General features: G+C 45.8%; 1 long non-coding RNA gene across 2 annotated transcripts; it reads left to right on the top strand.

Moving 5' to 3' along the window:
• Positions 1 to 2,649: 2,649 nt before the first annotated feature.
• On the top strand, positions 2,650 to 23,265 carry LOC128331626 (uncharacterized). 2 transcript variants are annotated; one of them, XR_008310374.1, is made up of 3 exons: positions 2,650 to 2,749; positions 5,924 to 5,969; positions 21,757 to 23,265. It is a non-coding gene; the product is annotated as an uncharacterized LOC128331626 (long non-coding RNA). The 2 variants fall into 2 exon arrangements; XR_008310373.1 differs by having other exon boundaries at positions 21,732 to 23,265.
• Positions 23,266 to 23,567: the final 302 nt, after the last annotated feature.

Raw genomic sequence — 23,567 nt, 5'->3', positions numbered from 1 at the left:
TGACTGGGGAAAAAATGAGGTTAATGACCCCTGCTAAATTGGCAAAGAGGCACCTTTTAATGTGGTGATCCTCTTTAGTGAGCAGGGGGAGAGTAACTGGCCCTATCCACCCCCAGCACAGTACCTCCAGTGCCTGTTGCTGGTGTATATCTTAAGTTTCTTTCAGATTGTGAGCCCTCTGGGGACAGAGATCCATCTTATTTATTTATTATTCTGTGTAAACCACCCTGAGCCATTTTTGGAAGGGTGGTATAGAAATCGAATTAATAATAATAATAATAATAATAATAATAATAATAATAATAATAATAATGGAGTGCTTGCTCCCTTACCTTATTTTGAAGGTGGGCTCAAGAGGTGGGTTTGCCGCTGTGCCACCGCTGGGAGCTGCATAGCTCCCAGTGGTTCTGACACACAGGCAAAACCAGGCTGAGCTTCCTTAGCCTGGTTTTGCCTATGCATGAGAATAGCCTCTTTGATTGTGTGAACAACCTCAACGTGTCTCCCTGATCCTGAGGGTGCGTCAAGTGGATTTTATTACAAGGGAAACATCTGTAAAAGAGAGTGGTGAAGTGGACTCAAAGCAGGGAGAGCTGGGTTCAAATTCCTACTCAGCCATGAAGTCCACTGGATGACTTTGGGCCAGTCATCCCTGAATCGACTTTAAAGAGCTATTTGTCCCTGAATCTACTTTTCATAATGATTGTTAGGATAAAAGGGGAGATGACCACCTTGAGCTTTTTGAGGGCAGATGAGGGGAACAAGAATGAATATGGGATTCTCCTCATAGATATTGCCTGAAAAATCCAGGGGGATATTCTTTTCTAGAATAATGTTTTCCATGTTGAGTGATGGATTTGGACTGCTACTGCGGCTACTACCACCACTACTATATCGTAACATTTCTGAACAAAATGTTCTCAAAGCTGTTTACACAGACAAAGAATAATGGGAAGATGGATTCGGACAGGGTTCAAATCTCATTAATAGGTGACCTTGAGCCAGTCTCAGCCTAACGAACCTTGTTATCAGGTTAAAATGTGTGGGTGTGTGGGGCTTTGTACACTACCCTGAGCTCCTTGGAGGAAAGGCCAGCTAAAACCATAATATGTATCTTTTACACTATAGGGATTATTTCAAAGCCTTCCACTGGGGTTCAGAATGTTTACAAGCCATAGAAATTCAGCCCAAATGGAATCTTCAGATGAAGATCTCTGTGGGCAAAGAGTGGTTATCATCTTGTACAGGTGGCATCAGCTGTGTTCACAAACATGCTTACTCACCCCAAGATAGAAACAGAATCTTGCTGCCAGGGCACAGCGGATCTCTCCCCCACCCCCCGCCTGCCCGATTCACATAGCTAAATGGTTCTCCTTGTTCCCATCACTGATTCTGGATTAAGTGACATAGTTCGACACATCTCATTGGGTAGAGTGACGCATGTCATAAGAATAGGAACATCTGATGTAGTTTTGAGATTTGCTTGATTTTTAAAATCTGCTCATGTCTGTCTTCACATGAACAAAAGCAAAGCACCTCTACAAGAGACACACAGGACTAAAGGCTTTATATCTGGATTTTAAAAGGACACACTCTTTCTGTACACAGTTTTGTGCTGACTTGGAAACATAAATGGTTCCCAACGCCCCTCATTGATAAACTGACCTCTTACAGCCCTGGGATGAGAAAAAAAATATTGCACAGTCTGCTGAAACCAGTTTCCCCAAGTCCTCTAATGAACTTTGCACTTCTACTAAGAATGTCCATTTGAATGCTAATGTATGGCCCACATGCCCATTTCTTCTCTGTGAAACACTATTGAATGGCACAAAAGCTTTAGAACCCCAGGTTTTTTATCAAAAATAAAAGTAAGAAAATTGGTCTTATCTAAACATGGATCTGTGGTGGAAAAGGAAGCAAGTAGCAAGAAGCCAAATTCATTGTATTAGAATTCCTGCAATTTCAAAGTCAATATGTCGAGATTTTTTCAAAGACGGAATTATGTTTTAGCAATATCTTTAGGCAACACTTCAGAATAAGGATACAGGAGGAACATATACAAGATCTTCACCAACTGCCGGTTGGTATCATCCAGGGTCATAAAAATTAGGTGCACATTATGCTAACGGCATCCAAATTAGCTGCAGCCCTCCTGCTCATGATATAGCTCATATGGAGCCCACGATGGAGGGACTCCAATAGGCATGACCCTAGTCCTCTGTGTGTGTGTGTGAGAGAGAGAGAGAGAGAGAGAGGGAAGGAAGGGAGAATGTGAATGAATATCTGGTACAGAGCTATATAAGAGGTGGGAGGGAGGGGGAGAATGTGAATGAATATCTGGTATAGAGATATAAGAAATATGAGGGGCGGGGGTGTCCTACCGCTCGGGTAGCTGTCCCAGGTACTGAAGCCGCCTTTGCAGGCACGGGGAACTGTCTATGGTGCTGATCGCGCCTTAGGAGCTGTTCCTCCTAGCACCACCTGCCGGCCCTCCTTTCTCTAGTGCCTTTGCGCCCTGCGCTCCCCGCAGGGCTCCGCTTCCCTCCCCAATCAGCGGCGCTTCGTGACTGCCTGGCAGATGCGTCACGCTCGGGCCCGGAGTTCCCTTCCCCGATTCGTGACTCGCCTGCCGGAGTCTCGGGCGGGACTCGGCAGTCTCTGCAGCTCCGCGACCTGAACAGGTCCCCTCCCCTTCTCTCCAACTCAAGGCTCCTGTTTCCCTACCCTCCGGGGCACCCCGATGGAGAAGGTGAGCTTCTGTCCAGCGACAACAGACAGAGAGGGAGGGAAAAAGAAAGGGGGCTTCAGAATATCCTGGTAGACCTGCCCTTCTAGGGATCTTTAGACAAGGTTAGGGGGCTTGGAACCTGCGGACGGTGATGGAAGAGCTGGGCTATGGTAACGGGAAACTGGGAAATGCACCCGAGGAGAGCAGAGAGGATCGGGTGGCATGGGAGATGAAAGGGGGGCAGAGTTCTTTGGACACCCTGAACACAAGGACTGATCTATGAAAATGTGTGTGTGTTTGCATATATACATACCAGAGAGAGAGAGAGAGAGAGAGAGAGAGAGAGAGAGAGAGAGAGAGAGAGAGCATTAGCTGAAAGAAGAAAACACAAAACCGTGTGTCAGAGAGAAGGAAGTCTGTGTTGTCTGTGTGTGCCTGTTTGTGTTTTGGTTTTGTGTGCGAAGAAGATAGAGGCAATGGCTGGCTGACTCTGGGGTCATGATGAGCATCGTTGGACACAGTTGTCTCTGTGCATTTATGTTCTTCTGTGCACAGTTCTAAAGCTGCTGTTTCTCCCCGTGTGCACATTTGCAAAACCTCTTTCTCCATTTCTCCAAAGATGTGCATATTTTTGGTGTATATTTAATTGTATGCTGTGGTATGTCTGTTGGGCAGGCGGGGACTTGATGTCTTGTCTAGCTAAGTCTAGATGTACCCCTCTGGCTGTATGTTGGAGTTGAGATGTGTGGAACTGTGCATGAGAATTAGAATACAAATATCACACTGAGTGTTTGTGTGCATGCATGTGCTCATGAAGAACATGCAAGGTATATGTCTAGATTGTGGCACACTCTGAGGGTCGATTTCCTACACAGAAAGCGCTTACATGTCAGAAGCATGAAAACCAGATCATGCGTGAGTATGCATTTTTGCTGCAGGTTTACAGGTTGGGAAGCTACAGTTAGCCATAGCTTTCCACTGCATGTACGCCACAACAACTGTGTGTGCAGCCATCACATATGACAGCCCACATGCAGTTTGCATGCAGTTTACACATACATTCTGTGAAGGAAATTTGTCTCATTTGAAGCAACCGTGAGTGTAAAAGAGCGTGTGTGTGTGTGTGTGTGTGTGTGTGTGTGTGGGCGTGCATGTGTGTAAGTCACAGCCTGTGTGTAGCGTGGTGTGAGCCAGTGAATGTGTTTATGTCTTCATGTCCATGAGGAAATGTTGTTGCATATGTGTATGTCTATGGTGTGAAAAAATATGTGGGTGCCAAGAATCCTGTGTTTGTGTAAAGGTGTGCGTGAAGGGGTGTGTGTGTGTGTGTGTGTACACATGCAGGGAAAAGGTGTATATTTGAGTTGGGATGTATGGCAAGATTTGATTGTGTAGAGGAGATGAAGATGTATTTTGGGGTCTGGGTAAAGGGAGGATAAGTTTTTCAATGGCTACTAGTCTGGTGGCTATGGGCCACCTCCAGCCTAGAGGCAAGATGCCTCTAAATACCAGTTGCAGGGGAGCAACAGCAAGAGAGAGGGCATGCACATACCTCTTGCCAGTGGGCTTCACAGAGGCATCTGGTGGGCCATTGTGGAAAAAAGGATGCTGGACTAGATAAGCCCCGGGCCTGATCCAGCAGGGCTGCTCTTATGTTCTTAAAAAAATGTGTTTGTGCATGTGCACTCGCATGAACATGCGTGTGCATGCACACACACACACACACACACACACACACCACCAAGCGTGTGTTCCTTTCTGAATTTGTGACCCTGTGCATTTCCTAAATAACCCCTGCCAGTCAGAATCCAGTCTTTCCCCATTTATCAGGCAGAACCCCATCTTTTCCTGGAAAGTATTGATATGTCCAAGGGTGGGGGATGAAGGAGCTCTTTGGGAATTAAGATGAACCTGTACCCTCTCTCTTGGAGATTGGGTGGGGGATGGATGCCAGTATTGACTCTGGCAGAATGGGAAGTGAGGGTGGGGTGAGCCTTTCATCAGAGGAGGTCTTGACTGTGCCAAGGAGGGGCAGGGATACCGAAGGGCATCCTGAACTCTCTGACAGCGGGGAAGGGGTTAATCCAGGCTTTTGGAAAGGGCTTGGCTCTGGGCTTCCGCAGAGGCGTGTGTGGCTGGGTTGGGAGCAGCAGCCGGGCTTGGAAGCATCTCATCGAGGGGGGCTCTGTGGTGAGAAATTCCCCCACCTACAGAGAGACGGTGGCTGGCTGCGTGGGCGGTAGAAGCAGGGAGCTCCCCAGAAGGACAGAAAGGGGGGGTGCAGATCATGGGGAAAGGGGTGGGGAGTCTTGCCTTCATGGAGGGAAGAGAGGAGGGTGTGTCAAGCTTTAAGCCATGGGAGGGAGGCTAGAGGCTTAATGGCTAGAGCCGAAGCAGGAGAAAGGCACAAGCACAGGCACTGCCAGGGAGCCTCCAAGCCTGATTAGCAAAAGAGGAGCCCCTCTGCGTGCGCCTCAAAGGCAGAGACAGAGGCCAAATAGCAACAGGTGTGTCCAGAGCATCTGAGGATTGCATCAGTCGGGAGCTTCTTTCCCCCCACCGGGCAGCAGTCACAGGAAGAAGAAGAAGCAGCAGCAGCAGCAGCGAGAATGGTCTCCCCTGGATCTTTTTGCGGTCTGGGCTTTCTGGGTCTGTCCAACCCCCGTATCAGAAAGCCCTTACCCCAAAAAGCATCCGCGGTTGTACGATGGCATCGCTGGAACGCCACCAGGGGGCACCCCTGAGTCGGAGGATGCTTTTCTAAGGATCGTTCACCGGAAGAAAAGAAAACCTCCGCGCTCGCTACGGACCACCTGGAGGCTGTGCCTGCCAAACGGCCACATGGGAAGGCAATGTGTGTGTAAGTGGGAGATGGAGAGCGACCCCCTGTGCTAGTCTGGAGTGAGGCTGGTTGATGTCAAGGTGGGGCATGGCCCCACAGGATTCCATGCCGCAAGCTGGGAAGACGAACCAACAGATTCCAATGGAGCAACTAGGCTTCATATTCTTTCCTCCTCTCAGTCCTCCAGTGCTGAGCTGTTCGGTAATCTTCAGTGAGCCCGAAGCCTTTAAATGTTCTCTTAGATGCCAGGTCAGGTACATGTGATGTTGCTTACCTCTTCCTTCCCAGTTCCTTCTTTTGACTTCTGCAGTCTTCTGTCATCTTTGTTTCTTCCCCCTTTTTATCCACAACAGGTGCCGCGGGTTGACTCCTCAAGTGCATTGTATGGGTGGGTGTCAGGTGAGTATGAGACTGAACTATCTGAAGGGAGAGGCTAGTTTTCATACACTTACCAAACTGACAAACCTTGATATACGGTGAGCAGAGGAGCCTAGGAAGCTGTCTTCCACTGAGTCAGACCATTCATCCATGTGGCTCATTTTTATGTCTGCTACTGACTGGCAGTGTCTCTCCAAGGCTGCAGGCAGGAGCCTCTCTCAGCTCTACCTGGAGATGCCGGAGAATGAACCTGGGACCTTCTGCACACAAGCATCCAGGTGCTCTTCCACTGAGCTATACGACCCCCATCCCCAAGGGAAATACCTTGCATAGCTCACATGTAGTCTCCCAATCAAGCAAGGAGGACAATTCATGCTTGCTGCCACCTAATGGCGCAGCGGGGAAATTGACTTGACTAGCAAGCCAGAGGTTGCCAGTTTGAATCCCTGCTGGTATTTCCTCCAGACTATGGGAAACACCTATATCGGGCAGAAGCGATATAGGAAGGTGCTGAAAGGCATCATCTCATCCTGCGTGGGAGGAGGCAATGGTAAACCCCTCCTGTATTCTACCAAAGACAACCACAGGGCTCTGTGGTCACCAGGAGTCGACACCGACTCGACAACACACTTTACCTTTACCACAAGACCAGCTCTCTCCCTGGCCTTTTGCTGAGGCATTGGCATGGCACAATCCACTGCCCCAGGGGTCTCCCAAGCTCTTGTGGTGCCTGAGTCCAGGCACCCAATACTGCCTTGCTACATGACCTTGGAGGGGGTCTGTGCCAGTGTTCCTTCTAACAGGGATTCCCAGTTGTTGTTGACTACAACTCCCAGAACCCCCAGCTGCAACGGCTTTTGCTTGGGGATTCTGGGAGTTGTAGTCAACAACATCTGGGAACCCCTGTTAGAAGGAACACTGGTCTGTGCCCTTTCAAAACTGACCCTGACAAGTTTTGAAAGTGGTGCAGTGGGCAGGGAGGAGGGAAGGTTGCCCACAGCCTTTTCTTCTCTCCTTGTGCTTCTTCGGATGGGTCCTGAATTGCTGTTCTACATAGGAGCACAGGGAGCTGCCTTATACCGTCTGTCCCAGTATCGTCTGCACCAGGGATTCTCATCCTTGGGTCCCCAGATGTTATTGGACTTCAACTCCCATAATCCCCAGCCCCAGTGGCCTTTGGCTGGGGATTATGGGAGTTGAAGTCCAATAACATCTGGGGACCCAACGATGAGAATCCCTCATCTGCACTGACTGGCAGCAACTCTTCTGGGTTTTAGGCAGGAGTCTTTCCCAGCCCTACCTGGAGATGCTGCCAGGGGTTGCCTGCAGGGACCTTCTGCAGGCAAGCAAATGCTATGACTCTGCACTAGGACCCCACCCGCTTAGGGCAGTGGTTCCCAAACTGGGAGCCTCCAGATGTTGCTGAACTGCAGCTCCCATCATCCCCAGCCACAGCTGGGGCTGATGGGAGTTGTGGTTCAGCCACATCTGGAGGCTCCCAACCACCGCCCTAAGGGGGATCTTTGACAGCAGACAGTGCTCACGTGAAGTCACCCATTCAAATGCAAACCAAGGCAAGCCTTGCTTAGCAAAGGGTACAATTTGTGCTTGCTACCACAAGACCGGCTCAGTCATTACCCTTTTGTACTGTCCTGTAGATGCCCCAGTAATCTGCTGCCTGAAGCAACCGCCTCTGCCCCATGAATCCACCATCATAGGGGATCTGGGACATACTTGTATTATCCATCTATGCATATGCACAATTCCCCATAACTCCTCCCCCTTATGACAACAAATTGGGGGAAACCACACATGTGGATGTATTCTGCAAATTATTCAGGACAATTCCAATGCAGTGAGGGACAGGTACATGAGCCCAGCATATCATAGCATGTGATGGACTCCTGGTTTGGTAACTGGACAAACTGGCCCATTTCCCTACCTTCTTATATAGGTTTTGCAGTGTCCATTAACATCCCTGGGCTCATGGGTTGTGCTGGATATGGAAGGAGAGTTTTGGGGCATGAATTCTCTGAATGGGCTTGAACAAGTAATTCACTCTCAGCCTCTCTTGTTCCATGTGCAATGAGTGACCTGCCTTGCAGGGACGTCGTTGTCAGGATGAACACAGTGATCATGACAACACAATTGCTTCACTACACAAGCCCGATTCAGACATTATGTTGAACACTCGTACAAGGAGTGTACAGAGTACACAGGCACAGATCTGTACACAGGTACAGGTATTTGGATGAATATATGAGTGCAGGTACAGCCACTCCCACAAACACATGTATGACTGTACAGACATCTGTGCACTCATACACCATAATGTCTGGATGTGGCTACAATGCACTAGAAATGCTTGTCAGCACTACTGATGACATTCGCCTCCAGCTCTCCATTGCCTTGCCTTCCACCAATCAAGATAGAAGCAACCTCCCTGGGCATGATTCAGACAAAGCAAAGCACCCTGAAGGCCCACTGATTTTAGTGGTAGAGCTGAGGGTGTCACCTCCCACAGAAATCAAATGGGACTTCAAAGTGTTGGAGCTTGACCTCAGTCGGTGTTTAGGTGTAACGCTCTTCCACAAGCGCTTGGCCCTGGAACATGTGAAATGAGAGAGGTGTGCATTGATCTCTATGGACTAAAGATGCCTATACAGAGTCATGTATACTTTCAAAGCCACTTACAAATCAACGTATCCCCCTTCCCTTTCTGAAAAAATAGTAGAACTTGGGGAGATATTAGCTATGATAGACACTGAGGTCATTCACACAATCAGAAACTGGGTTTGGGAGCTGTGTGTGCTCCCAATTTTCAGTTGTGTGGAAGCAAGGTGGGAGGAAAACCTGGGCAGAAGCGATGGTGTGGAGGCACACAGTGATTGTGTGGCAGCCACACAGCGCACACGGTACTTACCTCTGCTCCCGCCACACCTGAAGGCTGTTCAGCGAAGCAGCGTGCTGCCCAGAGGCCCCGGCGGCGGGGAATTCACCTCCGCCACTCACCTGGGCTTCCATGGAGCCCAGCCCCCGCAAGCAGCCAGGTGAACGGCAGAGGTGATTCCTTGCTGCAGGGGCTGCTGGGCAGCACGCTGCTTCGCTGAACAGCCTTCAGGTGTGGCGGCAGCTGCGGAGGTAAGCACCAAATGTATTGACTCTTCAAGGTGCCTCCCGCCGCCCCCCCCCCCAGTGGCGTATTCACGGGCCGCCCACCCGCACGCACACATTCAGGCAGGCGCTGGCAGCGGGAAGGCGGGACTCAACCTTCCTTCTCCCAAATCATGTGACCACATGACCAGCGCTGCCGAGAGCAGCATGGGTTAATCTTCCAGCTGCTCCTGGCAGTGCTAGTTAACAGAGGCCGGGACTCGTTGCCCCAGCCTCTGGGAATCCCACAATGCACCACACCACACCACACAAGCACTGCACTGGGGGATTCCCTCAAGAGATGGGCACTCTAGGTGCCCGTCTCTCTATGTGGCCGGGCATGGCTAGTAGTAGCCCGGCTCGCACATGAGCCCTAAGCCTGGGTTAAGGGAGTGCTCACTCCCTTAACCTCAGCTAATAGCCGGGCTAAGAAGTGGGGCTAGGCGGCGCTGCCTCATCAGGACTGGGGCCAATCCCAGCAGTTTGCAGATGCAACCTAACCCAGAACTGGGCATCCCTCACTTGGGTTAGGCTGCATGTGAGAACAGCTTCAGTTTTTGATTGTATGAATGACCTCATAGGAACAGAGGAAGCTGCCATATACTGAGTCAGACCATAGGTCCGTCTAGCTCAGTATTGTCTTCACAGACTGGCAGTGGCTTCTCCAAGGTTGCAGGCAGGAATCTCTCTCAGCCCTATCTTGGAGAAGCCAGGGAGGGAACTCGAAACCTTCTGCTAGCATCCCCTGAGGGGAATATCTTTCAGTGCTCACACATCAAGTCTCCCTTTCATTTGCAACCAGGGCAGACCCTGCTTCGCTAAGGGGACAAGTCATGCTTGCTACCACAAGACCAGCTCCCCTCTCCTCATTCTATCTCTGAATGCCAGATAATGGGGACCAATAACAACAAGCAGAGGAAGACCATCACTTCCATGCTTTCCTTGTGGACAAGGAAGTACTTTTTCACACAGCACATAATTCATCTGTGGAATTCTTTGCCATGGGATGCGGTGATGGCCACCAGCTTGGATGGCTTTAAAAGGGGCTTAGACAAATTCATGGAGGACAGGACTGTCAATGGCTACTAGTCTGATGGTTGTAGGCCACCTCCAGACTCCGAGATAAGATGCCTCTAAATACCAGTTGCAGGGGAGCAATAGCAAGAGAGAGGGCATGATCTAATCTCTTGCATATGGGCTCCCCAGAGGCATCTGGTGGGCCACTGTGTGAAACAGGATGCTGGACTAGATGGGCTTCCTTGGGCCTGATCCAGCTGGTCTGGTCTTATGTTCTTATCTGGCTGACTGCTCTGGGGGAAAGAATGCTAGATTAGACGGACATTTGTTTGAACCACAAAGACAATTCTTTTGTTCTTGCTACTGAAAATGCAAGGAATAACTAGAGGCTATTCTTCCCTAGGATGAGGAACATTTGGCACTCTTCAGTTTAGAAAAAAATAGAGAGAGAGATTAATAAAATTACAAATGGAACGCAGGAAGCTTTCTTATACAGAATTGGACCATTGGTCCATGTAGCTCAGTATTGTCTTCTCTGACTGGCAGCAGCTCTCCAAGGGGAGGAGAGCTGGTCTTGTGGTAGCAAGCATGACTTGTCCCCATAGCTAAGCAGGGTCTGCCCTGGTTGCAAATGAAAGGGATACTAGAAGTGTGAGCATCGTAAGATATTCCCCTCAGGGGATGGAGCCGCTCTGGGAAGAGCATCTAGACTCCAAGTTCCTTCCCTGGCATCTCCAAGATAGGGCTGAGAGAGATTCCTGCTGCCTGCAACCTTGGAGAAGCTGCTGCCAGTCTGTGAAGACAACACTGAGCTAGATAGACCAATGGTCTGACTCAGTATATGGCGGATTCCTCTGTTCCTAAGGTTTCAGGCAGGAGTCTCTCTCAGCCCTATTTGGAGATAGGCAAGATAAGCAAGATGCTTCCTGCCCCATATCAGATCATGTGATTTCTGTTGCTACCACTTGCAAAAAGGAAAGGGTTGCAGCATTTAGCACTCTCTCTCAGGTGCAAAGATGTCTAGGGATGCCACTGAGTAATAGCTATTACTCATAATAGCTAAATGGAACTTCCATATCCAGAGGCAGTGTCTCTTTGAATACCTGTTGCAGGGGAGCAATAGCAAGAGGGGGTCATTGCCTTCATGCCTTGCTTATCAGTTTCTTGGAAGCATGTGGTTGGGCACAGTTGGAAACAGGTTACTGGACTAAAGGGCCCCTTGATCTGATCCAGCAGGGCTTTTTTTATGGTCTTATCTCGATAACATGATACAAAAGTCCACGAGGAGACAGCCTAATGCTGTAAAACACTCAAAACCTCCATGAGCAAATGGCTGCTTATAGAAAATTGTGTGCCTGCTGAAACAGGAACATGTTACACGTCCCGCCTCCCCCCACCAGAAGTTTGCAGATGTCAATCTTGTCTAAATTCAATCTTCTCTAAGATCAATCCATGAGGGTTTGGGGAAGATAGCTGGTCTTGTGGTAGGAAGCATGAATCTCTGCCCTTTGCTAAGCAGAGCCTGCCTTGATTTGCATAACATGTGAGCATGGTAAGATATTCTCCTTAGGGGGTGGAGCCAAAGCTCAGTGGACATTGGAACATAGGAACATGGGAAGCCGCCATATACTGAGTCAGACCATTGGTCTATCTAGCTCAGTATTGTCTTCACAGACTGGCAGCGGCTTCTCCAAGGTTGCAGGCAGGAATCTCTCTCAGCCCTATCTTGGAGATGCCAGGGAGGGAACCTGGAACCATCAGCTCTTCCCAAAGCAGCTCCATCCCCTAAGGGGAATATCTTGCAGTGCTCACACATCAAGTCTCCCATTCAGATGCAACCAGGGCAGACCCTGCTTAGGTAAGGGGACAAGTCATGCTCACTACCTCAAGACCAGCTCTCCTCGCCTAAAGTTCGAGAACTGGGACGAGAAGAAGGTCCCAGGAACTTCACTCCCTGGCAGCATCTCCCAGGTAGGGTTGGGAGAGCCGCCTGCCTGAAGCTTGGAGAGCCACTGCCAGCAGTCAATGCAGACGATACTGAGCAGGGAAGGACCAATGGTTTGACTTGGTTTAAGGCAGATTCCTATATTCCTGTTGTAGGAGTATGACCTTAAATTAAAATTAGATCAGATGGTTCACCTGAGCAGTGGCCAATGCCCAAAGTGAAACTCCCCGATGCAGGACAACAGATTCAGTTTAGTCACCAGGAGTGCTACTGACAAGCAGTGCTTTTTCAGAACCCACCAAGAAAGATGAGCATCTTCCCTATTTGCAAGGCTTTCTTTCAGAACTCACCACAGTCAGAGTAAAGTAAAGTTGTGCCCTTGGGTCAGTGCTGTCTCCTGGCGACCACACAGAGCCATGTGGTCTTCTTTGGTAGAATACATGAGGGGTTTATCATTGCCATTTCTCATGCAGGATGAGATGATGCCTTTCAGCATCTTCCAAGGAACAGAGGAAGCTGCCATATACCGAGTCCGACCATTGGCCCATCTAGATCAGTATTGTCTACACAGACTGGCAGTGGCTTCTCCAAGGTTGCTATCAGGAATCTCTCTCAGCCCTATCTTGGAGATGCTGCCAGGGAGGGAACTTGGAACCTTCTGCTTTTCCCAGAGCAGCTCCATCCCCTGAGGGGAATATCTTACAATGCTCACACATCAAGTCTCCCATTCATATGCAACCAGGGCAGACCCTGCTTAGCGAAGGGGACAAGTCATGCTTGCTACCACAAGACCAGCTCTCCTCTCCTCCTATATAGCTGCTGCCCGATATACAGTAGGTGTTTCCCATAGTCTGGGAAACATACCAGCGGGGATTTGAACCAGCAACCTCTTGCTCCCTAGGCAATTTACTTCCCCGCTGTGCTATTAGGTGGAGTGACTGATTGATTGATTGAGTGCTGTCAAGTCAAGGTTGACTCTTAGCAACCACATAGAGAGATTCTCTGCAGGATGATCTGTCTTCAACTTGGCCTTTAAGGTCTCTCAGTGGTGCATTCATTGCTATCGTAATGGAGTCCATCCACCTTGCTGCTTGTCATCCTCTTCTTCTCTTCCCTTCAACTTTGCCCAGCATTATGGACTTCTTAAGGGAGCTGGGTTTTCACATAATGTGTCTGAAGTATTACAGTTTGAGCCTGGTCATTTGTGCATTGAATGAAAATTGTGGATTGTCTTGTTCTATGATCCACTTGTTTGTTTTCCTGGCTGTTGATGGTATCCTCAAAAGTCTTCTCCAGCACCAAAGTTCAAAAGCATAAATGCTTTTTCTATCTTGCTTCTTCAAAGTCCAGCTTTCGCATCCATAGAGTGTCATGGGGAAAACCATTGTCTGAATGATTCTAATCTTTGTAGGTATAGACACATCACTGCATCTAATTATCCTTTCCAGGGCCTTCATTGCAACCCTACCAACCAAGTGCTAGTCTGTGGCATATTTCTTGACTGTGGATCCTTTACTGTTGATGGTCAATACTAAAAGGCAGAAGCTATCCACCACTTTGATATCTTCATTGTCAGTTCTGAGGCTGGTTGCTGTACCTGTTGTCATTAGTTTAGTCTTCTTGACATTTAGTCGTAGTCCCATTTTTTCACTGTGCTCCTTGACTTTCATTATTAGAGCTTGCAGATCATCCGCATTCTCAGCTATTAGAGTGATGTCATCTATTAGGTGGAGTAGCAGGCAGCAAAACAGCAATATTCAGCCGTCTGAAGGTGCCCAGAGAACCCAGTACAATCTAATACAATGTTTATACCCTCAGTGATGGTAGTTGTTTATTGCTTTCTGATTAGATCTTCCCTATTACATATTTTACTTTTCTCCCCAATTTTGTTATGCATACTATGTCAATGAGCAGGATGCCTGTGGTTATCTGTTTTTCTGTTTGTCTGCCTCCATGTTGAAATTTGACCACCACCTGTTTACCACTTATCAGCACAATAACAGCAAAACATTTCCAGGCAGAAGTATCAGAACATGGCCTACCATCTTATAGATGCTAATCAGGCCTGTGCTAAAGTTTAGTCAAGCTAAAAATTCGACATATCAATAGGTATTGCCAATTCTGCTTCTAATATTTTTTTAATTAGGCATTGTTTTAATTGTGTTTTAATTGTGTTTTAATAGTTTTAACATTTTAAATTTTAATGTGTTAATCTTTTTATTGATTTTTATTGTTTTGTAAACCGCCCAGAGAACTCGTGTTTTTGGCAGTATAATAATGTGATAGATAGATAAATAAATAAATATCAGAAATTACACAATGAAACTTCCAACATCTTCCCCCGTTGTTGCACTGGATTGTGGGGGCTTCTAAGACCCCAGCCACTCCTATGCAACACTATAATCTTAACTAATATCGTAACTAAATGCAAGTGTATATAAGTAATGTGTATATATGTGCCTTACTCCCTCATACTAATAAATGAAACAAAATACTTATGGTTTCCTTGAACTTAGCTACTATTAATAACTTCCTAAATTCAAACAAATATTAAGCATAAATTCCCTGAGGATAATTCCTGAGCATAATATCAAGGTCTAACACCATCTCCCCGCATATACATATTAATATATTGTGAAGCGTGATTTACATCCTGGTCCTCCCCTTTTGGGCATAGTCTCCCTAATCCAAATATAGCTTCCTATCAAAACTTACAAATATCTGCACCCCAATAAGTGGGATTCCAAGACTCAGTGGCCTTTTCCTGAACAAATTCTTATATCACAGATGCAACCCACAACACTACTAGATAACAACAATGATGTCTGAAGTTATCTTGAGTTGGCACACAAAAACACAGTGGTCAGTCTGGCCCAGCTGGCCGCATTTTGTTTCCTGGGAACTATTTTTAAAAATTATTTCTAGATCGTGGCATGGCAAGCTGTATCAGAGAGACCACGTCCCCCCGCTTTTAGTAGAATTCCCTGTGTGATGTCTTGTGCTATCTATATTCAGGGGCGCAGCAAGGTTGGAGTGGGCCCAGAGACGAGATTTTAAAATGGCCCCACCCTCACTGAAGCTCAGTGTGTGTGTGTGTGTGTGTGTGTGTGTGTGTGTGTGTGTATAACCTATGTGCCACAATAGAACATCATCCTAAATTATTTTTAAAAAGGTTTTGTAAGTTGTGGGCGATGCAAGTCATTTAATGGTACTAGAGAAAGACGTGCTGTTCTGGTAGCTCCAGGTCTTAACACTCACATCAATTTCAGAGGATGAATACAACTGAAGGAAGTCTGGGCGGGTGCGTGGCTGGGGGAATCAGTCATGTGACTTGCCTCTTGGAGGCCCCGCAAGGCAGTGGGCCCCCAGACAACTGTCCCCCCTTGCCCTATTATAGTTATGCCCCTGACTATATTGACCCATGAAAGCAATAGTAGAATCAAGCAGCATAGAATGACTTAGAATAGAAGAGTTAAGTTAACACATTCCCCTCTTTCATCCCGGTGGAACATACACCTCGGTTCCTGTTGCCCCCCCCCGCAATGGATCCCAGTGAACAACCAATTGTTTACAATAATTACAGCAGCACAGTATTTAACCGAGTTACAACCCCCACTCCCCACAAATAGCCCCAAGGCCCCTTCTCTTCTTCAACTTGAGTTTCTGGATACAGAGGGAGAGGCAAGATGTTGCAAGAGGAAGAGGTGATGCAAAGCAATATAGGCGGAAAACTGGAAATCTGTGCCACAGTTCAATTTAAAAAAAATTTTTTTTAGCATTGTTAGAGTGTCTACGTGATTGATAGATGTTGAGATCATGGAAAGATGATGGCATTGTGGCATCGGAGGCATCAATGGTAGACATATTCAGGATCAGAAGGTAGACAATACAGCACAAGTGAGATAAGGGCATTCTTCCTGCATGGTCTATTGCCTGTATCAGGAAAAGAAGTTACCATTCAAATATAGGTCTAAACATTTAATTGGATTTGGGCAGATGTGGTTTCAGGTGGAGTAATTTGATACAGAAGGTAGAGGTGTGGTGGGACAGGCCATTTCCCCCGTTCAGGTATGCAAAGACTCTCGCATCAGATGACAGCCAATGTCTCTGCAAAATCAGGAACAGCTCTGCACCAAGTAGATAGTCCATTGGAATCTATGCTAGCAAAATAGACCCCAAAATGTCCACAATAGCCATCTGTTTGATTCCCAAACCCAGGTAGAAAATAGTTTTTGATTGTGTGGATGACCTCGTTGTAACATAGCAATAGTCCTTGGATATGCATAATCAAAGTAAGTTGTAATTCCTACTTGCTCTATAAAGTCTGTAGATCCTTTCGTCTTAAGTTCTATATTTTTTTTTTTTTTTTTTTTGCACTGGAGTCTCTGCAAACTGGTCCCACAATGCCACCCTTGTTCTTTGCTGAGAAGACTGTGAGTTATGATGATCTAAAGGCATGGCACAGGCACTGGACTCTCTCTCCAGGTCTCTCCCTCCTGATGAGATTGTAGCACTGGCAGGTCACATCTCTCCCTATTTCCTCACTCAAATCCAATGGGATTTTCCTACCAGAATTAGGCCATTGATTATACCAATGAAAATTAATGCCACTATAATGTAACAGATCAAAGAGGTGGTGGCAGATATTTTCTCATGCTCAAAATATTCTCAAGTTTGTTCAAAGAATTTCTGGAAGACATGTTCCAAAAAATAGCACACGGATCTGAAATATAGAGGTAGATATAAATATAGAGATCGGAGAATACACACACACACACACCCAGTTGTCCAATAAGGGAAAAATCCTTAAACAGAATGATAGTCAACTGGTAGGAGAAGAGGTGTGAAATGGAAGATAATTTTTCTCCAAAGGAGAAAAGAGGTAGGTGTGTGTTGTTTTTTAAACAGCACCCACCGATGTATCCCAAGTTCTCCTCTAACAGAGTTCTTTCCTCCCAGAGTTTTCCCAAGGACTCTGTCAAATTATACCCAATTCATAGTGTTGACATTACCCCACCCTCTGAATTCATGCTGCCTCCAGGACAAGTGGTCCAATCCATTATTTAAATTACAGAATAGCTTGGAAATATTTGCTAGAAAATTGGTAATAATGTGATCCCAAGGTTGCTCAATCAAATTCAGGATAATTGTATACATTGTTCTATTCCTACCTGCAGTAGAAACAAAAACACATGCACACACACACTCCTACCCATGCAGAACCACACTCCAAACATGGAAACCATAGTGATACATTCCTTCCTCTGAGGTAATGAGAAAGTGTTTTCTCCATTTGGTCATGTGCTCCTTTCATGGGCAAACCTGCTGCATGGTTGGAGTCCCCCCATCACTCAATTTAAATATTATTGATATAGTAAATGTATAAACAATCGGAACTGTAGGCAGTTTACAGATTTTATGACTTCATATTTGCTAGAAAGGAGATCTCCCCACCTATAGATATCCAGAACTCACACTCTAATAACATTGATTTGGGTTACTTTAGCTACATCTTATCCTTTGACCACCCCTCCCCCCGAATCAATTTACACATAATCCATTGCATCCCCAAATATCAATGGAATCATTCCTCCACTTACAAATCACTATCAATCCTTCCCTTCTTTCCTTTCTTCTTGCCCTCTGCCAGGGTCCTTCCAAAATCCACAAAGTCATACATATACCTATGTTGTGATTACTAACATTATCATTATTAGTATCATTATCATGATTAATAGTATCATTAATCATGATAATGATACTAATCATTAGTATCATGATACTATCATTAAAATTACTATTATTATCTTTATTAGGAACATAGGAAGCTGCCTTCTGCTGAGACAGACCATTGATCCATCTAGCTCAGTATTGTCTACACAGACTGGCAGTGGCTTCTCCAGGGTTGCAGGCAAGGAATCTCTCTCAGCCCTATCTTGGAGATGCCAGGGAGGGAACTTGCAACCTTCTGCAAGCAAGCATGCAGATGCTCTTCTTCTTCTTCTTCTTCTTCTTCTTCTTCTTCTTCTTCTTCTTCTTCTTATTATTATTATTATTATTATTATTATCATTATCATTATCATTATCATTATCATTATCATTATCATCATCTGAGGTTACTGCATCTGATAAATCCACACAATCCAAGAAAATAATATACTTACATCCCATCAGGCTTCCAAAATGTGTTAGAGCAAATATTACTTGATTAATATTTGATTACAGCAATTGATTACAAGAGAAGTTCACACGTGCACCTAGAAAAACTTTGATCTGTTTCCTTTCCTTTCCAATCTGGTCTGATATTGTCCACCTATCATTCCATATATACCTAGGGAAAGAAACAGAACATTCCCTCTCCTCACTTTCAAAAATAAAAATGCTCCTTAGCAGAGCTCATTGTTAGGAGAAAGTTACAGAAAAGAGAAATGGTTTCCTCCGGCTGAGAGGAGAGAAGAAAGGGAAAAAAGTGGTTTGGGTGAAAAAATGGTACAGGAAAGAGAGAGAAGACAACTCAAGTGGTGAAGCTTTTTCACAGAACCCATAGAATGACCTTGCATGATTTTCACTGGTTGGTTTTGCTTTTAAATGAAATTTCCATAAAAATCAATATTTATCCACATGTGGCTTAAATGAAACATCAGTTACTGCACCAGGTTTGGGTCTTTTTTGTTTGTGAGTACATCCGATAGCAGTCTGTAGCCTGCTGTTCTCAGATTCCCCCCCATCTTTTCAGGACTTCTTTTAAAGCTTATCCAGATTTTACAATTTAGTTAAGTATCCAAATTCATTCTTGAGTTCTCGTATCGTTGCTCTTCAATCATTGAACTCCTCTGACAAGCAGCACACCTTAAACTGACCAGTAGCTCCCTGTCTATTCTCTTTCCCTTTCTCCCTTTTCAACAGCAGTAGCCACCTAATGACGCAGCGGGGAAATGGCTTGACTACCAAGCCAGAGGTTGCTGGTTCAAATCCCCCCTGGTATGTTTCCACCTATATTGGGTAGCAGTGATCTAGGAAAATGCTGAAAGGCATCATCTCATATTGTGCGGGAGATGGCAATGGAAAACCCCTCCTGTATTCTACTGAAGACAACCACAGTACTCTGTGGGTGCCAGGAGTCGACTCGACACCGACTCGACAGCACACTTTACTTTCGTAGACTTTGAGTTCAAAATGATTGCAGAGCTACAATCACTGTCCTGGATTTCTATGCCAGCTATTACTTATATCTCTATACCAGAGATACTCTCCCGCCCCCCTCCCCCCGCTCTCTTACACACAGATTGCATACTGCTTAAACATCTGTACAACTCTACAATTCTACAATTCTATATACACAAGCAACTAATTTACCAAATTGAGGGATTTACACAGTCAGCCAATTTGCCAAATGAGGGAATTCACAAGCTAGTCTTGAACTAAAATTGAATTAAATCTCTCACCTCCAATCCAACTTTTACATCTTTCTCCCATAATACTCAAACATACAGGCACTTGAGGCCTGAATAAACAATAATAAAAGAGAATCTTACTGCTAAAACTTTCATGGACATTGCAAAAATTTATAACAAATGCCAATAGCAACTACAATTGTAATGATCTTCCCTGCAACTTACGGACAGCACAATAACTATCTGTTAATATGTAATGCACAAGCAAAATATTTACAATATATATACATTAGGATTCTGTGCGCCCATAGGAGACCCCCATTTTCCTGCCAACAGCACATCCTACCTAGTGGTAGCTACGATAAACAGACGAGACAGACACAACTCACAAAATACACTCAACTTGCAATTCTTATTCAATAAGTTCATCAATAATCTATATTCTTCAAAATTATCAATATATCTCAGTATCCCAGAACTCAAAAACTCAATATCTCTTCAATAAATATTTCTTATATTTCAGCTTCCCATATCTCAAAATCTCTGCCCTGTTCTGAACCACCATACCTGTTTTGCTAACCCCCCAACCCCAGAGACCACAGGAAACAACCCTGAAAGGCCAGGCTCACCAAATGTAAGAGTATTTAATTTAATTCAAATTAGATCAGATGGTTTACCTGAGCAATGGCCAATGCCCAAAGGAAAAAACCCCAAAGTGTTTCCTCTATATAGCAATAGCTATTGCCAATAATGCTCCTAATAATCAGAAATTACACAACTAAACCTCCCACACTGTGTTCCTGGAGGTTGCTGTCCATGCAACTGCCCAGTCATGACTGTGTCTGGCACAGCTTTTGCTGCTCCAAGCACTCCTGCCATGCAATCCAAGAGGAGCATCCTTGGATCCTTTCGGTGGATCCTTTCAGCAACAGAGGATGGACACAACTCTCAGATCATGCATGACCTGCATGTGGCAAATGGTTGCAACATGGCAAGCATTCCTGGAATCGTAGCTCTGTCAACACCCCAGATGGCTGCTTGGGTGGCTCATGGACGGGTGTTGACAGCCTTGGGGGGCTTGAGGTAGCCCTATGGCTAGGACATTTTCTTGGGCATTCTTGGTGGCCATTTCACAACTGGGGGCAGCAAAGAAACTGAGGCTGTGTGGAAGGAAGTGAAGGTGGCTGTGGAAAGGGTGATTCTCTGATATTTAGTAGGGGGGAGAACAACCGTCCCTGGCCAACCTCAGCACAGGCAGAGGCTGAGATGGGAGATTTGTCTTCGGCAAATTAGTAAATGGGGCAATATGTGAACATGAACCTCCTGGCTAATAGTCCATAGTCAATATGATACACTAGCTTTCAAAGTGTGCCATCAATGAAGGGGAAGGAGAGTTGGTCTTGCAGTAAAGATCAAGTTGTGCTGTTGAGTCGGTGTCGGCTCCTGTGGTTGTCTTTGGTAGAAGGAGGGGTTGGCTATTGCCTTCTCCTGCACAGTATGAGATGATGCCTTTCAGCATCTTCCTATATCGCTGCTGCCCGATATAGGTGTTTCCTATTGTCTGGGAAAGATACCAGCAGCAGATATCTTCGAGCCAGCAGCCTCTTGCTCCCTAGGCAAGTTATTTCCCCACTGCACCATTAGGTGGCTGGTCTTGCAGTAGCGAGCATGAATTGCCCCTTTGCTATGCAGGGTCTGCCTTGGTTTGCATTTGGACATGTGACTACATGTGAAGTCTCAAGATATTCCCTTTAGGGGATGGGGCTGTAGCTCAGTGGAAGAGTCTTGGCATGCTTGCATGGAGAAGGTCCCAGGGTCACTTCCTGGCATCTCCAACTAGGGCTGGGAAAGGCTCCTGCCTGAAACCTTGGAGAGCTGCTGCCAGTCAGTGTACATAGACAATACTGAGCTAGCTGGATGAATGGTGTGACTCGGTATCAGGCAGCTTCCTATATTCCCATGGGAAGGAGAGGCAGCAGCACAAGAAATTTGTGACTAAGGAAGGGGTAGGGTTGCATGGACTTGTGTGGTCACATTGATGCGTTTGCTTCTCCGACACAAGCACAATTACAAGTGTCAATATGTATGTGTCCTTGCTTTTTATATTTTTTAATATAAATTTTATGTAACTATATGATATTTATATATTATTTATTTTTCTGCATAAACCACTTTGAGAACTTTGGTTGAAGAGCGGTCTATAAGTATTCATAGTAGTTTGTCATTGTCATCCTTGCTTTGCCTTGACTTCTCCTCTGCAACATGCCCTCCCAGTTGACGAAGGCATTTTTGCACACAGTATTGCTGCCTGAGAGCTCAGAGACGCAGTCAGCAGCCTCCCATGATATATCCATTGCTGGACACTCTACCTCATCAGACCATACAGGGGAACCTGAATGTCTGAATGCTCCTGAACATTAAAAAAAGAACACAGCCCACCTCCCTCCATATTCAGATTAATCATGTCAAGGAGAGGTGCTAATGTTATATGTGGAGGTGGTAGTTGTTTCTTTCTTGATTCTCCATCTGTAGCTTGAAGTGGTACAGTCCAGCAACAGACACATGTATTCTGGTCACATAGCTTGGTTCTTAATAATTGACTGTTCCCTTTGTTGCCTTATGTCCTGGTTATTTTCTGTGTTTTTCTGCTTCCATCTATTCGCAATCGTCCCTCCCTCACCCATAACTTAAATTTTTGTGTGTGATGTAAACGCATGCATGCACGCACAGACACACACTCCATGCGCACACAATTAAGAATACTGTATCCAGAGGACTACATGGGCTATTACTACCACCAATCAGACTAGCATGGAGGCATATTTGCACGTAATATGGAACTGTGGATCTAGGGCTGTAGCTATAATTGAGCAGGTGGGTTCAAAGAACCCAGGGTCCCCAATTCCTGAGGGCCTCCCCCAGCTCCACCCCTCCCTATTTTCTTCATTATCTTCCTCACTCCAAGTTGTCACTGAGGAGAGGGGTGAACACAGTCCCCCTCTCCCCTAGCTACTCCACTGCGTGGGTCCAATGGACACACAGTTCTGCACCCCACCCCCACCACCCACTCTCCTGTCTGAAATTGGATGTAATGGAGGGCACTCTCTCTGCAGTCAGGAAGTGGGAACTGGCTGGGCTTCCAGCTTGCATGAAGGACAACCTGCACAGCCAATCATGGCCAGAGAGAGGGAGGAGCTTCCTCCTTCAACTCTGGTTACAGAGAATGCGACCTCCAGTTCTGCATTCGCTTGTAACGCTCCCCAACTGAAACCTTGGGTTGGAGTGGCCAAACTCAGTACAAGATGAGGGTTCAAAATGGAGTGTGCATAGCAGGTTGATTTCCAAATGGGACTGGAGTTGCACACATTCGGATATACAGGTTTGGCAACCTCTGCCCACTTTATCTCTGGTTTCCCGTTATGCGTGAATGCGGCTGATAGTCTTGAGCTTCCAGTACTGAACTGAAAGCTGCCATTTGTGTAATTGTGTGGCAGGATCATGGCCAGATTGAGTACGCTGCTCTGCTTCTGCATTTCTATAGTGCAGCCTCTAGTTGTCTGCGGTTGCTGTTGGTTGCTATGTTCACTTGGGGGGAAAAGCACCACCAATAAAACTGCATAGGATTTAGTTCTGGGACTGCTGGACTACTATAGTGTGATTTGGTATTATTTGACTGCAGAAATCTTTAAGTTAGATGATATAAGATTTGTATGGTCTTTAATCACATAAGACACAAAGAATCCGACATGGAAATATTATATGCATTGCCACAACCCAGTAAAAGAATTAATAGTTGATTCATTGTGAACGTTATAGCTGATTGACTGATTGATTCATCAATTAAATCTGTACAAATGTGCATATGAATAAAAAACCAAACAATTGAAGGAAAAAAAAAATACTTTCCAATTCCTTGTTTTTCTATTATGTATGCATGTGTCACAGCATGCACCAGCTTAAAAGAACATTTATTTATTTAATATATATCTGATCCTTTCTCTTAGGATATCAGGATACATGGTACTTCTCCCCTTTTATCTTCACAGCAAACTTGTGAGGTAGTTAGGCTGCAAAAACAAACAAACAAACAAACAAACAAACAAACAAACA

This window comes from Hemicordylus capensis, chromosome 6, assembly GCF_027244095.1.
Source record: "Hemicordylus capensis ecotype Gifberg chromosome 6, rHemCap1.1.pri, whole genome shotgun sequence".
Lineage (NCBI taxonomy): Eukaryota > Metazoa > Chordata > Lepidosauria > Squamata > Cordylidae > Hemicordylus > Hemicordylus capensis.
Note: the sequence above shows the minus strand (reverse complement) of the source record. Positions and strands in the feature narration are given on the sequence as shown.